Source organism: Colius striatus, chromosome 1 (assembly GCF_028858725.1).
Source record: "Colius striatus isolate bColStr4 chromosome 1, bColStr4.1.hap1, whole genome shotgun sequence".
In the NCBI taxonomy this organism is placed as follows: domain Eukaryota; kingdom Metazoa; phylum Chordata; class Aves; order Coliiformes; family Coliidae; genus Colius; species Colius striatus.
This window is the reverse complement of record NC_084759.1, coordinates 165,419,614-165,438,561: the sequence shown is the minus strand read 5'-3', so window position 1 is coordinate 165,438,561 and position 18,948 is coordinate 165,419,614.

The window sequence follows — 18,948 nt, the reverse complement described above, 5'->3', positions numbered from 1 at the left end:
GTCACCACAAAAGCCTCCATGAAGAATTAAAGGCATCTTATGCACAGTTCACATAAGGACAAGTCCTTTTCTTGCCTCCCTGTGAATCTTTGATTGCACTGTAACTAATGCAGCCTGTTGCATAGTTTCCAATAAACTCCATGCATAGGCACAAGATTTGGTTAGGGACAAGGTTTATTTTCACACAAAAGTTGTAGGTTTGTTAGTTTATACAAGCCAGATTAAAGTAGGGGTCAGACTGTCCACAGATATGTCAATTAAAAATACATCTTGAGCACAATTTGTTGTTAAGCTTGTACATGTCTTGACTGAACTGGCCTCTGGCTTTGGCTTTGTGAGAGAGTGTTTACACAGAGGGAGAGCTCTTTGAAAAGCCATGCACACAGGCTTGTCCATCCATATTCAAGGCATAAACAAACTTAGATGGAACAAAATTTATTTGTATCTGGGAAGGTGAAGCTGACTTGTGAGTGAGTGCACAGCAATGTGGTTCCAGCTGCATCAGGCACATATGTAAGTGGAGCCACTAATGGGGAGCCAGCCACTCTCTCCCTATTTCCATTGAAAGTGCACAACTAGAATGTATAAATAAATTTGCTGATATTTCCCATCACAGAAGTAACATAAACAGTGTAAAATATGTTTTAAAAAAACCCAAACCAACCCAACAACAGGCTGTTATTAAACAGCTCACAAATTATGCTTGCAAATGCTATATTCGGCTGCTGTGAAGACAACCTTGGTTTCTGCAGGGGCTTCTTCTCCGCCTCAACAATACAAAGAATTTAAAGTATACAGTCATAGAAAACAATGCAGTAGAATGATGTTTCTTTATTATCCACAATCTCTTCAAAACCAGAATAAAAAGTATTAATGAAACCCAGGCTATCCAGCCCCTGGTGACCTAGCAGTCCCTACATCCTGCAAAGATCGTCCCCAGAAACATTCTTCCAAAGACAGAGAGTTCTGCTTTAGATTAGATTGCCTTGTCCTGGAGCTCACAACAGACCTACTGAAAACAATTAAGTAATTTATACTTAGAAGCAACTGTGACCTTATCCAGACAAATACCTTCCCATTATTAGGATAAAAGAGACAGTGTGCTATTTTTCTTTCTCTAATGTTATCTGCTATAGTAGTATTTTTTAAATTATGGGAAATTAACTGAAAAATAATATGCTGTCTAGCAACAAAGAAAACAGACACAAACGAAAGAGCAACAGAGTGACAATTCTGCTTTTCATATTGCGTATTTCTACCTTCAGGTAAACTCAGTAAAACTGAAACAACAAACAACTTCAAATGAATTGGCAAATCAACCTCCCAACGGTGAATTGATACCAGGTCTCTGGGTCAGTCCAAATGTTTATTCTTTCTGTTTTTCAATTTCAAAAGCATCTGAGATTGATTAAGTTCTTCTAAAGATTTTTAACTTTATAATTCAATATTGTAAATGTAATCGTTAACTTACAGAACAAGCATCCATTTTTTCCCCTTTGGCCACTTTTTGCTCTTGAATGAACAGGCTTAAGCTTTTCAACTTTATTGAAGCTATACAATTAAACATGATCAATTCAGAATCAAGGATATCCTGATGAGTTATGTGGTTTTCTGCAAAGCTTAGTATTTGTGTAGAAATCTATAAAGTATATCATGATAACGTGCTAATGGGCAAAGATAAACTATTAATAGGATTAAAATAGTATTAAAAGGAAAGTGTTAAGGTTGAGATCAAAGGCTAAGTGTAGTGACAGGTCCACATTGCTCACATTGGCATGCTCCTGGAGAAAGCTGTATATGGCATTTGAAACCATTGACTATGCCCCGTGCTTTAAATTTTTCTGAAGCTTGTTTTTTTTCTGCAAGGTAGAAAAGATCTACTTGTGCTAGGCTCAGCGGCCTCCAGGCACCTGTCTGCCATTGCAGTGGTCACTACTGGGCAGAAAGGATGGTTGAGGTTGACAGCTATGATGGTCCTAAAATGCACTGACCACTACACCATTAGGTGGGATTGCTCGGCTGGCCAAACTCAGGCCTCTGAGGAATGTATGACCTTGGGCATCTCTGAATTGCCAAAAGCTCCTGAGACAATGTAGTAACAGTGTAAAAATATCAATGTGTTATCCTCAGTGAATGGTAGATTTGAGAACTCTTTGGAGAGTGGTGCCTTTTTGATCTTTTTTTGGTGATCTCAGAAAGAGTGGCTGTTGTGAAGCCATTGCAATTTCAGGATCACAGAATCTTAAGGATTGGAAGGGACGTTGAAAGATCATCTAATCCAACTCCCCTGCCAGAGCAGGACCTTCTAGAATAGGTCACATAGGAACTAGACCAGATGGATTTTGAATGTCTCTGGAGAAGGAGACTCCACAACTCCTTCCCTGTCCCTCTCTCCTACACACATTTACACATACACATAACATACCTATATGTATATATAAAATGCATAAAACTTCCTTTTGCTGCTGAAGCAAACAACACAATCTGCTCTGGTACATTATCATCAAAGATACTGTTCAAATTGCTTTTCAGTTATATTATTTAGGTTCCTATGTAACTCTTACACCATCATTTGCAGATAGGCAACCTAACCATGCCACTGAATCATAGAATGGTAGAGTTGGAAGGGACCTTTAGAGATCATCTAGTCCAACTACCCTGCAGAAGTAGGTCAACCTAGATCAGGTTGCATAGGAACATGTGCAGGAAGGAGACTCCACAACCCCTCTGGGCAGCCTGTGTCAGGACTCTGTCACCCTCACAGTGAAATAGTTTTTTCTTATATTTAAACGGAACCTTTTGTGTTCCAGCTTCATCCCATTACCCCTTGTCCTGTAAGGTGTCATATCTATCTTCACTGAATTTAGCAACTATCTAAGCAATAATGTAATATTCTTGATCTAGAGGCTAAATAAGAATTATTGCAAAGTCTGCTCTCTTGAAAATAAATTTTGGAGGAAGTACTGAACAATCCATATTGCTGTAATCAACATATCTAAAGTAAAATTTAATTTTGCTTTGACAAAAGCAAGCCCAAATAAGAGGTATCTCAGTCTGTCTTTGTGCATCCTTGGGAGCATAACAAAGCAAGGAGGAAGGAGGAATTGTCAAGAATAATTTGTCTATCTAATTTCCTTTACAACAAGGTAATGGGCCCTGTAGACTGAAGATTGAGTCAATGAAGCAGAAAATAAATTCATCGGAAGAACATAAGAGAAGAGGAATAATGAGGCTGGGTCAGACTGAAGAATCCACTTAGCCCAGTATCCTGTCTCTGACAATGGCCTAAGCAGTTTTTTATGGAAGAATATAAAACCTGGGCAAACACATAATGTCGCGTCCTTGGTATATACTTGTATTGGGTTTGCATGACAAGGTTTTGGCAGCAGGGGGGCTACAGGCGTGGCTTCTGTGAGAAACTGTGAGATGATTCCCCTATGTCTGATAGAGCCAATGTCAGCTGGCTCCAAGACTGACTTGCTGCTGGCCAAGGCTGTGCCCATCAGCGACAATGGTAATGCCTCTGGGATAATGTATTTAAGAAGGGGAAAAAAAACCCCAAACTTGATCTCTCTCTTTCAGACACTAGTACATTAACTTCAGTAGTTGACTCTTTGCTTTTCAGGGATAAACAAATTAGGATGGAACCTATTGCTGCAGACATGCAGTATTATGGAACTCAGCGTTGGCTAAGTTATCTAACGTTATTGCAAACTTGCATATATTCAGGAAAGAACCTGGAAAATAAGACACACCAATTATTTGGTTCCCAGAAAAATGGATTGTATTGTCCACAGCCAATCCAGTGGAGATAATCTCCCAGTGAGATTATTCAAATGCATTTTGAAAAAGACTGAAATGGAAACATATCAGGCTGAATATGCCTAAAGTTTTCAGAGAGCAGTTCAGCCCCCATAAGCCATACTCTGTGCACTGCTGAGTCTTAGGATCATGCCAGAAGAAGATGCAATTTGCTGGTCTCAGTGATCATTTTAAGAGTGGGAAATGGTATGACTAGAAGTGCAAAAACAGTTTTACAAATTGGTCCAGGGACTGTAAGAAACGAAATGATGCTTTCTTGCTTTACTAGAGTATGTTCCTTGCACAAGAAAGGTCCTGTTATTACGGCACATTGTTTATCGTCTCTATATTGAATGAGGAAGTTAAAGGTTTCATTTTTCTCCCAAGCCATATAATCCTAGAAACAATACAAGTCTTTAAGCCAGTCTTACTCTTTCCCTCCTGAAGAGTGGCCTTGTAGCCCCTGCTGAGAGCCATTAGATTTCAGTGCTGATTCAGAGCCCACTGATGCCCCTGCCCATGGTGACAAAGAACTCGCTGCTGTAAATGGATTCAGCAGTGCAAAGATCATGGGAAGCCGTATCCCTTTGTTTTTCATTTTCCCCCTAAGGGCAATTTGTTCCAATTAGTGCCTCAGCTAGCAATTATTGCTGCACAGTGCTCTAACTTATTTCTGCCTGAACCAGATGACTCAAAATCAGAGAATCTCACATGTGATGTAATATATACCCTGGCCTAGTGCCCTTGCCGTAAAGAAGATCCCTTGCCAGAGTTTATGGCCGTGCTCTCTGGAAAAGGGCTTTCTTCACCAATGGACTTGCTTCTCTCATCCATGGATACACAGGAATAATTTAAGACAACAGCTTTCCTTTGCTGTAAGGGTATCTGTACCTAATGCATACGAAAAAACCAACCAAAACGTGTTCTTTGTCTGGCCTGGGTGCTGATTCCTCCTATCAGATGGGTCCAGCAGCCCGCGCTCCTGGAGAGAGCACAGTGCCGCACGGCATGCTGGTGTGACAGTCTCGCTGACAGCGTGTACCAGCTCTGCTTGTTTTGCCCTGTTTTCCTAAGGACAAACCCACCCCAGAGAGTTATGTAATAGCTGGTTTTGTCACATATTTAAAAATCAAGATATATCAGTACACACAGCTAACTATTTCACACATAAAGCTTCATCTGAATATAAAATGTTAATGATGTAATGGAAAGGGTCTTGCCAGAACTTTATTTGATGTGTTTCACTTTTCTGACATTTAACAGTTTATTTAAAGGAAGAGGCTGTTGCTGATGCAGAGCTGATCATGGTTAGTAATCTATTTTCCATGCAAATAATCATGAAATATAGATTAAATAAACTCAGCTGCTCATCTTCCATTATTGTCTGAAACCCTGCAATACAGTAAAATCTAATTTCCCGAAGGTACATTTGTCTATAATTTCTTTGGCTACTAGATTGTGCAAAATATCTTTAAACGTTATCAAGTAACGCCCCATTATCTGAATCACAGTGTATTCGTGTTCCTACCATCCTCATAAATGCTTGCTAAGAAAAGTTATTAAAGAAGACAGAGCTGACTGGATCTTAGATCTTTCATATATGAAAAGATAATCATTATTCTTTTAATGCATTATACAAAACCCATATTTAGGGGTTAATTTTTAGGATTTTTTTTTCCTTTTTTGTGAAGTTAGACTCTTACTGAGGTGAGCTGCTGGCAAGCATGCACTTATCCCTATGGGCTTATTAGCAAACAAGTCTCCAACTGCAAAGTGCAGCACAGAACTCCCTGAGGTCAATGGAGAGACTGCCGTTGAATTCAACAAGCTCTGAACCAATTAATCCAAAGAACAAGGTACATTAAACTGGCTATGCTAGGATAGATTTGGATCTGGATACCTCAGTTTGTGTTTTGAATGCAAACATCATAGGCTTCAATCACACAAATGGTTTCCACCAACATAAAATTCAACAGAAGCAGAAGGTTTCTGCTTTCAAGGGGTCAAGAGAGTCTTAAAGCTTAAGTTTTGTTCTGGCATGATCACAAGCGATCACATAACATAGAGGATACGGCAAGTTTCACTGAATTTGTAGTAATTGCTGTTAGATGGAATAAGATTGCCTTATCCTTTGTTTTCTCCATGATTATATCTGCATGTACATCTTTTAAGACTTCATGATGCCTACAGTCATAGTTAAAGCAGTACATTTCCTAATTAGGCATCACTTTGCTCTCCCAGTTCTGGGATAATAGTTGGCAAGTGGTCACCAGGCTGGACAAAAACTTTAGGGTAGGAAATACATAGCAGATCCATTAGAAGAGACATCTCCAACTGCACACTGCCTTCTAGCAACTGCCTAGGGAATGTATTTCATAAGTCAGAAGAAAGCGTCCAACATACACTGACACTGTTTTCCGTGGCACTGTATATTTTTCTTGGAGGTTTCCCAGTCAAGGCTTAGCTCAATCTTGCTCAGCTCAGGAATTGTGAGTGCAATGTAAGTCGTTATGGTATTGATTCAGCATAAATTTGTGAAAATATAACATCTTTGTGTGCTGTTTACCTCAGTGGAATGGCAACACAACTGACAAAATTTGTCTCCACCTTGACTAGAGGCAAGAACTGACAGCATACGTTCTTACTCTGTTACATTAATAAGGCCAATGAATTTTTGGAGACAACAAATGATAGATAATAAGCCAAGCAATAGTTCAGAAAGAAAAAGATTTCTAAAAGTAATTGCTATTATATACTAAAAATCAGAGGATTTCATCAAGACAGCATTGTTTTCAACGCTTTTGGTACACAAAACATAAAGAATGGCTATGGCCTAGATTTTCAATTAATATTTCCTACATCCATTTAAATGTGCTTGCATTTGGAACCAGTTTTCTACACATCATTAGAACTTTAGATAGATAGATGCCAGCTCATTTCCCTACATAAAGAATGAATGCTACTACATACAATTAATATTACAAAATATAGAATTTTAAGATACTGTTCTCTGTTTTTAATGTGTATATGCTTTGTATCAAAGACAAAGCAAGAGTTATGTGCTGTCTTGGAACCATATTTACCTTTTTAGAGTGCTTATAGACTCAAAAGTAAAATTAGTAGAGCATCTGTAGCTCACAGCTTTATATAGAAATGAGTATTTGGGAGATCTGTGGGATACAATCCGATTTTCAAATCCATAGTGCAAGTGGAAATCTTAATCTGACTTTCTGTGTCTTTTCGCCCCAAGCCAAGTGCGATGATTATCTTTTTTTTAGAGTCTTCTTATTAACTGAGAAGATAATATCTGGACCAGGCAAAGATTTCTGTATCACAAGTATCTCAGTCACTTCAATGGAAGTGTTTGTTGAGTAATACAGTTCATGTGGCATGTAAATACAGAATGATATAGCCCTCTATTCATTTATTAAAATAAACAAAAAAAAAAGGATAATAAGACTTTGATAAAACTCCCTTCTTAACATTTTCCTTCTAGTGAGAAATTGCAAAGTTTGATACGCAGTTTTCTGGTGCTACAGGAGGTACCAACTAAGCTATCTCAAAAGAAATTACATTGTTGTTATATAGCTTGTTTGCTGTGGCAAGCAAGCAATTATTAGTTAATTAACAGAATAATAAGGTTTTGATATAGTTATCTCATCTAGAACTGCAATAGCCATAAGGAATGCTGTAAAGGTGGTTTACCACAGATTCAGTTCAGGTATAGACAAATCTTAGTGATCTGGAGCTCTAGTATATTCATCACTCACCAAACATTCATAATTATTTAGGCTCTGTGACTTATGTTAGGAGTGATTATATATATTTTAGTATTTAATATCATCTCCCATACTGAAAATATTTCACAACAGCTGTTTTAAAAGTGCATTGCTGTTAACCTTGTAGGACTCTGTTGGCTTAGTCTCTAGCCAATCTGCTTCTCTGGAGTGTTTCACCTGAATTTCTTTTGTGATACTATCATTTTAATTCGATGACCCTTTAGGCTTCTTGTTAAAGAAAAACTTGAAAGTTAAGATGAGTTTTTTTCACTCACTGATTCTTATGATGTACCAGCAGTCATAGCCTGATCCTTAGCCTACATCTGACCAGAGAGGCATGCTGTATCTGGTCTAGGTATTCTTATAGTTTTCAAAAGCAGATTGTTTCTGACTAAGACTATAAACACTCTCACAAACAATAATTCTTTTTCACATGTAAATCATCTACTTGAACTTGCTTCTAGTAATTACAGCCCTTTAGGTGGATGCAAGGGTGTAGGTGACAGTCTGCTGAGGAGATGATGTCCATTAGCTGATGTTCTAGGCTGATCGTGTTGAGGGAAAAAAGTAAAGCTACCCAGGTTGGCAGCATGATAAACTGTGCAGGCACAGTTGATGAGAACTGATTACACTTTTAAAGAAAAGTCCTTTCTCTAAATGCTGAGAAAAGGACATTCTGTAGGCAGAGTACAAGGGGGCATTTTTATCTTTTTTGATTCTCTTAACCGGGTGAAAAATGTTTCTAGACTGGAAATGTCCTCTATGGTGACATCGTAAGTCAGGACCCTCCATTTAGTTTACAAGGACCCTAAAAATAAAGCTTCAGCATGGATAATGGAAATGCCAAAATGTAGATTTATCTACTCTCTTCCTGTCATTACACTCAAACCTCCTGATATGGGCAATAGCTTTTTGGTGTATGCTAGGTCAAATCTTGAACAAAAGGGAAGATGACATTGAAGATGTAAGTTCTTGAGCTGACATTGCAGGTATGTTTGGTGACAGCAAACTCAGGTCAGAGAATTGAGGTCTTGAACACTCATACTGGGAAACTTTCAGCTAATCTAATCATGCAGGGATCAGAAGTCCTCTGCTGGTTAACAAAACAAATGGTATGGGGGCACAAGGCTTTCAAAATACAAGGGAATGTTAGTACCACATTGTATGTCATGTAAGTTCCTGCAGTTATGTTTTTACAAGACATTTTGAAAGCATATGGAGGTTAAAGAATATTTAGGTAGGTATCATTCCCAAAGTTGCACTATAAAGCCTGTAACAAATGGTCTGAGGAGATACAAGGCTCTTCAACTTCATTAAGTGAGCAGATCCATAGCTTATAGCATAAGTTAGACAGTGACTAGCTGAAGGAAATGTAAATGAGAATTAGCTCTTTATCTGTTTGATTCCCCAGCAGCACGGATTTTCTGATCACCTGGCTGAAAGTGAAAGAAGGATCTCACTTAAAAATCTGAATTAGTCCATGCACTGCCTTTTGGAGTATGAATCCCCGAGGATGGTCAGGTATCGTGTATTTGTACCACCACCTGGCCTTATTTGTTTACTTATTTGGGTAGTTTGGCTTACAGCCATGCAGCTAAAGCACTAAATGAAGAGTAATTTATGTAGCCAATTAAATACAACTTAAAAATCAAATGGTTGTATGCCAAATAGAGAAATTAAATATGTATAATCATCTTTACCAAACACAACTAATAACAGAACACACAATCCAGGACACAGTTACCTGGCTTAGTTAAATTATATATTATAGCAGCTTTAAATTTTTCTAATTTTAGAAAGGTGGTGATATAATATGGCTGTGATGCTCTCATCACTGAAGATTGTTCTTGCAATAATACAATTCTTATGTTTTTCTCTCATTTTATAAATTTGAAGTAGACAGGAGAAAATAATTTCTCTAGGTAATATAGAGTCTGTGGAAAAAATTGGGTTACTTCTCCAATGTCATTAGAACACAGCAACAAGTAAAAATACATTGCTTGATGCCTAGATCCTTCTGTCATGAGAATCATATTCTGCTTAAATGACATAAATATTATCTATTCTATTTCTTCACAAGCTTAACACTCATAAGTCACTGGAACCTGAAGAGATGCAGCCAAGAGTGCTGAGGGAGCTGGCTGATGTGGTTACTAAGCCACTCTCCATCGTTTCTGAACATTCATGAAGGACAGTCAAGGTACCTGAGGACTGGAGAAAAGCCAATGTCACTCCAGTCTTCAAAAAGGGCAGGAAGGACAATCCAGGAAACTACAGGCTGGTCAGCCTCACCTCCATCCCTGGAAAAGTGATGGAACAACTTATCCTGAATGTTGTTAAACATATGAAGTAAAAGGTGGTTATCAGGGGGAGTTGACATGGATTGACTAAGGAGACATCAAGCTTGACCAACTTGATAGCCTTTTATGAGGGTATAACTAGCTGACTAGATGAGGGGAGAGCAGTGGATGTCATCTACCTTGACTTCAGCAAGGCTTTTGACACTTACATAACATCTTCATCAGAAAGCTCAGGCAATGTGGCTTGGATGAGTGGACAGTGAGGTGGATGGAGAGCTGGCTGAATGACAGAGCTCACAGGACGGTGATCAATGGCAAAAAATCAAGTTGGAGGCCTGTGGCCAGTGGAGTTCCACAGGGATCGGTTCTGGGACCAGTCTTGTTCAACATTTTCATCAGCAACCTGGATGAGGGGACAGAGTGTACCCTCAGCAAGTTCTCTGATAACACCAAACTGGGAGGACTCTCTGATTCCCCAGAAGGCTGTGCTGCCATTCAGCAGGATCTCGACTGGCTTGAGAGTTGAGCAGAGAGGAACCTCATGAGGTTCAACAAGGACAAGTGCAGACTCCTGCACCTATGGAGGAACAATCTCATGCACCAGTGCAAGCTGGGGATTGTCCTACTGGAGAGCAGCTCTGCAGAAAGAGACCTGGGAGTCCTGGCTGATAATAAACTAACCATGAGCCAGCAATGTGCCCTTGTGGCCAAGAAGGCCAATGGCATTCTGGGATGCATCAAGTGTGGCCATTAGATTCTTCTCCCCCTCTACTCTGCCCTGGTGAGGCCTCATCTGGAGTCCTGTGTCCAGTTCTGGGCTCCTCAGCTCAAGAGGGACAGAGAACCTCTGGAGAGAGTCCAGCACAGGTACACCAAGATGATCAGGGGACTGGAACACCTTTCACATGAGGAAAGGCTACAAGAACTGTGACTTTAGTCTGGAGGAGACTGAGAGGGGATCTCATTAGTATTTACAAATATCTAAATGGTGGATGTCAGGTGGTTGGGGCATCTCTTTTTTCTGTTGTATCTAGTGACAGGACAGGGGGTAATGGGATGAAGCTGGAACACAAACAGTTCCACTTAAACATAAGAAGAAACTATTTTACTGTGCGGATGACAGAGCCCTGGCACAGGCTGCCCAGGGAGGGTGTGGAGTCTCCTTCTCTGGAGGCATTCAAGAGCTGCCTGGTTATGTTCCTGTGTGACCTTATCTAGGTGAACCTGTTTCTGCAGGGGGGTTGGACTAAATGATCTCTAAAGGTCCTTTCCAACCTCTGCCATTCTGTGATTCTGTGTGATTCTATAGCATATACAATGATAGAAAAAGTTTTGGTTTGAAAATGTGCTAACAAGATAAAAATAATTGATGACTAAGTAAAAAATGTACCCAAGAATACTGGTAAATGTCCAAATGGGAATGTATCTTTGAGCTTCAGATCCTTTAGGCTATGGACCTTAGTTTTGCACTGTTGACTGCTTTGTGACTGCACAACAGTTGTAGGTAATACCTATGAAGGTAAACAGAATTGCTTTGATTCATATGGCACCAAGACAGTTTGTCTAGACTATAAAAAATGCACTAACCTAACTACATTTAGGATGTTTGCCTAGTTACAAGTGTAAAGCCCATACAAAAATATTCAGAAGGTGTAAACCATGCAAAAGCTGGTTATGCTTGTATCAGTACATTACCATATTAAACTAAACAAAGTTTGGGTTTGGTTGTACCCTCATACCCATTCCAGTAAAAGAGAAATCCTTCTTCATCAAAAGAGATGAACCCTAGCTGCCTGTCTATTCTTTGTACAGAATAAATCAATAATGATTTGTTGAAACAATTGCATTTTACTTCAAATTGAAATGGATCAGGAACACCCAGTTTCAACTCTTCTCATTCAGACATGGCCTAAACAATAAAAATCTTATAAATGCTGTGAAACAGTCCCAGTCTTCACAGGAATTCTACTGTGTTTGTCATTTGGAAATATGGCCTCAGATGCAAAGCTGCTACTCAGATAGGTCTGAGCCAGCTCACATCTAGACTTTGTTTTTGTTTTCATTCGGTAAAGATGGGCCAGGGGCGGGGGGGATGTTGGTTACAGACTTCTCACTGGGACTTGAGGTTGCCAAAATATGATGCTGCTTGTGTATACCATCAACGTTCAGACCCATAGCACCATTTAATTTACTGTCATGAGCAAAGAATATTCCATGAGGTGGTAAACTGAATCTTATTTCTGACTATACAAGCTGCTGACAGTTCAGAGGAAACACAGATCCATTTGCATGGAGTAAACTTCTTTAAACATGTTCTGCACTCCAGCAAAGAAATAAATGTCAAGGTAAGCTTGGCAAGGGACAAAAAAGGATGAGTCACATTTCTCTAGTTTCATTCCAAAGATGCTATCTTTCACCTTCCTCAGTACTGCAGTCACAAGTCTGACTGTTTCTGCTCCTTTATGGGAAACAATATTCAAATACTGTGAGTAAATGATTTAGTAGAGCCCCATAATCATTTTTCACACATACTTTGTTTTCATTACCAAAATCTGGAAGGAATAAGTTTCCATATGCAGCAATCAATGTGCAATTGCCTATCTAAAATGCTTATAAATTGCTCTTTCTCCATGCTTTTAGCTGATATATTTACATTAAATCGGATGGAATCATTGCATGAAAGACTTCTTGTTACGTAAAGAATGGAAAATGTTATGTCCCTTTTGCAAAAGAAGAAACTGAGGCAGCATTACTAAGGTCACATTTCCAAGCAATCATTAGCTTTTAGTTACCTTTTGATTAACCAAATAGACACATTTTGGGAACTAATTTTCAGGACTACTATGCACTTCTTAGACCTATTAAAGTCAACAGGGCCCATATGAATTTAGCAGGTCTGAAATTCAGGTCAACTACTCAGAAATCAAGGAGTTAGGAATAAAAGGCCACTTTTGAAAATATTGCACAAGATTACATGTGATGCCTGAGACATAGCTCAGAACTGCACTCAGTCGCCCAGCTCTCAGTCCAGAGAATTAACACAGTAATTATCATTCCTGCTAGTGCTACTGATTAGTGTTAGTATTTTCTGAAAAGAAGCATAGAAAGTCTTCTGTCTAGCTCATCCCTATTCCCTGCTGGTTTGTTTATCCAACTGCACCTGATTAATATTTTTTCTCTGGAATGATTAATTATCCTCACTTCACTGAACAAAAGTCGATATATGATACAAATATTGTGATATGAAATGGAGAACCCAACAGTTTATGAAAGATTTACAGCTGAGGTCACCACTGGTTTAAGTATGCCTTTCCTCTTATGACCTGAGGTGATGTTATTTCTGTTTTAAAGTTTTTTTCAAGCAACATACATAGGAAAGTTTAGTGTTTACAAAAGCAGTCAAGTTTCAGTATTTACATGCCTAATGTCCCAGCATTGTGACTTTTCCAGGCTATCTGGGTAAGGCTTTTAGATAAAGAGATTTCAGATTGGTGTTTATTAAGAAATACGTTTACTCTTGACCCTATTCACCTGTCTTTACTGATGAAAATATGAATCCTTGAAGATGTAGTGGAAATGTTCTGATGTCATGGTCTTAATTCTGCATGGTTAGCTCAGTTCATTTTTTTTTTTTTGTAGTAAATTTCTACTTAATCCAGATGATATAATCTAGATTATATCTGGATTATAAAAGCGTTTGTCATCTGTTGAATTCACAAGCAGGCTGGAGATTTCTAAGCATGTCAACATAAAACGATGTAAATACAAATAAAGCTCAATATTCACAAAGGAGACAGAAGTTATGCTTTAATGCATTGTTTAAGTACGTCGATATGCATGCTGATGCACAGAGAAGACACTACCTATCTTGAAAAAGCAAAGTCACCACATTTTCATTTAGTTCTGTCTATTGTCCTAGATAAGTGCAAGAAAGAGAAGCATCCTGAAAATCCATTTGGATACTTTCTGGCAAGCATCTCCAAGCTAGTGACAGAAACATTTCCAAGACGTGTTTTGGTGCCATTGCTTTGGAAATCTCCCCAAATCAGGTTTCTAAATTTGGGAGTAATTTCTGGTTCCTCTTGTTTGTGAAGAAATCAGAAAGGTTTCCTGCAGCACTGGCCCTGGGAGCTTCAGTTTTACAAATCTCAGGCTCTGTACATAAGTAGAGATGTGCAAGAGAGAAATGCTAAAAGCGAGAGTTGCAGTTTTGGTTTGGAGAAGCTCTGATCTTATCTGCATGGATTCTTTCCACTTTGCTTTAACCACACTTAACAATGCATTTCCCTCAGCTATTCCTGTGCACATCTGTTTAAGTTAACTGGGGTGACAAGACCTCAGGAAAGTATCAGCTCCTGTATAATAACAACCAAATAAGACCTTCTATTACATCTTCTGTCCCTCATCACCTTCTCCCCCAGCCTGTCTCTCACATATCTTTTCATTTCCAAACATCAGTTGCTATCGGTTCTGTGCTTACTGCCACTCTCTATCATAGTATCTCTATCATTGTTTTTCAAATGTTGAAAGAAACAGATGAATTAGACCTGTCAAATCCATGCATGTTGCATAGTCATGCTCAGTAGTAACTGTAAGATGCGTTTACTGTGTCCTCCCTCTGTACCTTTTCTCCAGTTACTCAGTCTCAGATCAGACTTTCAGGGTGGAACTCATCTCTCTTGACTTCAGACGTGAACTCATGATAGAGCCTCCTGTTGTCCTGCCTTACAGTGGAAAGAAACAGATGCTTGGAAACATGATTCATCTCATTCATTTTAGTTTCCTAACTTTGGATGAACTACTTGAATCTTTGAAGATTCTCTTTCTTTCCACTGACTAGAAAGGTAGCCCAGATAACTAGCTCAACATCTGACAGCCCAGTTTGAGATACTTACATTTGGTCAGACAGATCTTTAATTGTCCTACCCGATGTAGACTGGAGAAAGCCAAAGGGAGTTTGAAACAGAGAGACAAACAAAAACCACAATCTAAATAGGAAAAAAGAACCAACTCAAAGTTGGCATTACCAAATGACTACCTACTCTTGCAGGTTTTTCAACCAATTGACCTTTTAAAGTTGGCAATTTGCATGTTATACATAAAACAAAGTTTCAACAAAATCCACATCAGCCAATCCCCAAAATAATCTGGTAGAAAAAACACATTTACACTACAGGTTGGTCTTGATGCTTTAGATATTACATTCCATCCAATTTCTCAACACTAAGGACTGGATTTGTGGTTCTACAAGCATGGAGGTAAGGAATCGTAAGAAAAATAAGCACGCTGATTCACTTGAAAAGTATGTGCCGAATAAAGCCTTAAATCATTTAATGCAGCCTATCTTTCGAACATATTTGACTGTCATCCAAATTGTTGGAATTGTCTTTCATACAGAAAAAAAAAAAAATCTGTTTATTTTTAGGATAATTGGAAAAGCAACAGATTATCTTCAAAATAATGAATAGGTCAAGCTGTTTTTATAAGCTTAATAATATTTTCCATTGTCTGTCCCTCCCTCCTTAACACCTATCATCACTGCCTAATCATTCACATACTTTATTTTTTTGGGTGAGTCATGAAGTGCACGTTATGATGATAAATATATATCTCTGCTTCCTCAGTGTTAACTCAGCGGCGTGATTCACACCGTAAACCCATTTTACTCATTCTATCCTTTGAGGTTCACAACCTTGACTCTGTTAATATCAACAATACGGCTGGAATCACATGTTTTTACTTAAATGCTAACATAAAGGTTTTATCTGCTTTACGTTTTATAAATTCAGTCTGGCACATCTTTTTCTGTTACACCAGTTATTTGCTTGAAATTACAAATGTTTTTGTAGTGCAAGCTGCAGAAACTCACCTTATTTATGAAGGTGGTATTTGAATTGAGCTAGTTCACTGATTTATTTGAGCTAATTAAATTTTGCAAAGGACATCTAAGAAGTTCCTCCTTTACTTTACAGCTTAGGCCACAATTTCAAGCTCAGCCGAGACTGTTTTCCAGTGTCATGTCAAAAAATAGATGCAGACGGTGTGTGTGTGGCTCAGATAGAATCACACTTGGAGCTTTCTTGACTGACCCCATACATCACACCATCCCTGAAACCCAGAGTATGTACTTTGCTTCTTCTATTTCATGTGAGTAACAAATGAATATGTAATAGTTCTGAGACTATAGTGGTCAAGGATCCTGACTGAGAGCAATTATGTGTGTGTCATTAAAGAAACGTGTATCTAAGATGTAATATTCTAAATATAATAATACATTATATGTGCTTGTGACTTAATAGTAAGGGAACAGATCTTCCTTAAGAGGAAGTTATTGAAAGCTTATAGAAAAAAACAACAAAAGCAACACAATATGAGTTGTTTTCTATGCTATCCTTTCAGATACAGGAGGCTTCATCTTGAAATTAAATCACTGATTCACCATGTTTGTGAGCTCAGAGGAGGACAGAATGATTAGAAGTCACTGGTTAATGACAAGGTGGAGAATAAACAGTGAGATCTTTTGGAAGTGAACACAAAAGCATACACACATACGGGAGTCTTTGAAAGCAAAAAGATAACTTTTTTTAGCTTCCAGTCTTAGAAAAGACAAGTTAGTGCAGAAACTGTTTCTTTTGGCTACAAGGGGAGTTGTTTTTGTGTTTTTTTCCTCTGAAAACAAATTCTTTCAAATAAAATATTTTATCTTGTGATAACAAATAACCGATGGCCTGACTTTCCATTCAGGGCTGAATACATGCAAGATTTCTTTAGATGAGGCTTTGCAGGGAAGTGATGTGGGAATATATGCCATGAAGCTCTTAAGAGATGGGGTGAGCAAGAATGGGCAAGTGGAAAATGGTGGTGCAGGAGACTGGGATGCTTCCTAAACTGGCTTCTCCCTGGTAAATCTTTATCAGTTGTGCCAATGGGAAAAGACCTACTGAATGCAAATCTCCTAATGTAAGCAAATTTAATAGCCCTAGACCAGGAAATTGCATAGTGAATTGAGGTATGTCTTTTTCACTCATGCAAATGGCAAACTTACTATTAAGTTCAGTGGGTCAAGACATGTACACTAATTAAAGCATTGACTAGAACTTGCTCTTTATGTGTCTTATTTGACCACAAATCTTTGAACATCCTCAGTAACCATTTCATCCATGATACTCAAGCAGCAATAAAACTTAATTTTCCATCTTTTTTAAAGGATGAAGCAAGCTTTGACATAATTCAAATTTCTATGGCATAATGTTGAAGAAAGAGACTGGGACTATCTAAATACTCACTGTCCTGATCACTATGGTTATCATCTGAGAACTAGTGTGTGCTCATTATAGAATGGTTAGTTTTTCTGGTAAAGCTCATCCATCTGGAGCTTTTTTCCTCTATTTTTTTTTCCTTTTCCTTTCTGAATGATCACTGCTTGTTTAGTTCGGCTTCAGAGGAGCACAATGGGCAAAAGCATCTCTTTCCATAGCTAAGAGCAGCAGCATGCTATGATGTCTCCGCAGCCTGTCCTGCAGCCACCCTTTCCATAGCTACTCTTTCCCTTCTTTCCCTCCCTCCCTCTGTCCCTCCCTCCCTCTCTCCCTCCCCAGGTGGAGATGCAGCATTCTCCCACCCACAGCCCTGGCTCCTCCAGTACTCAGCCACTACTCCACAGCAGGTCCGACTGGATCTGACAACTGCCAGAGGCTGCCCTTCAGCAGCTGAGCTTGAGAAGGTAAGTTCAGTGATGGAGAAAGGCTTCTCTCAAGCAAAGTATGATTATTCATAGGAACAGAGCACTCGGGGAGAAAAATGTTAACGTGAGATGAGACAAGGTGTCAAGTGAAAGGTATGCAGGCCTAACTTTTTTTGGACTCCCCTTTCTGGACAGAAATGCCTCTGATGAACTTAACTTTTCTTAGTTTCAGAGCACATATCATTTTTATAATAAGGCATTCCCTCTGTTTTCTGTGTCCATGAACTCCCCTTGCCAAGCTTATCTGGTTGAAGAAACTAATGGACACTGGAAACATTTCTCTGACTGCCCTGCTTCATGTACTGCATGCTGCACATCAGCACGAGAGGACTCCTTGTTTCTAAAATTGAACCGTCTCTTTATTCACAGCCTTATTTACTGTTTTACACTGAGCTAGCAAATCAGAAGCACACAACTTGCCTGTCTGTGCTGCCTCCAAACTCTGCCTTCCTGCAACATGTGCTCTTCCCTCCGAGTTCATCGTGGGTAATTTCAACTGTAAGTGCTTGTAGGTGGCTGGCTATCTACTTTTATGCTGTTTATGGAATGGGGTATCTGGGGAAAACTCATTAAATGATTTGTCTCATTGCTGCTTTGACAGACCATGCCATGAAAAAGGCTCATGTAACATTAAAAAAGATAATGAAGTATCTCCTAAGATCTCTAGAGTTGATTTAAAAACTGTTTTGAAATCTTCCTGGTTTGTGTTTCATTTAATAATTAGGTGGCAACAGATCAATTATTCTGTAATTTACACTCAGAGTAATCTGTAAAGTATTCATAAATGCAGATGAATATTTTAAAGTAATGTCTATAAATGTATATAATAAAATCAAAACTCCTACATAATTTTGTGTGGTTTAAAATTCTGCACATTAAATATGAATTGCATTATCTAAAGACACAATCTAGGGATCTTTTTTCCTTAAAAGCAGCAACTGTTCTTTGGTTCAGGAAGTAAATTAAATTCTTCAGAATATAGACTATCTTTCTGAATATAGAAAGAATTGGGTGGGACAAGTATTTGCTGCATCCTGTATTACTTGTAGGGAGTAGTTGCTCTCCTTTTGTCACTGCAAATGATATAAATATGTTATTACATGCTTGTTGGCATATAGGCTAGAAAGAAACTTATTATCTATTCAATATATACCCTTTCTGCTGGATCTCAGGTTTCTGCCCAGTGAATTCAAGAGTTACTCTCAGTTTTCATGCTATGAGTTAAATCTCAGCCCCACAACTGTCAATGGGAGATTTGCCATTACACTAATTGGGACTAGGATTTTAATCAATGAGTATTTCTTGGAGAAGATCTTACATACCG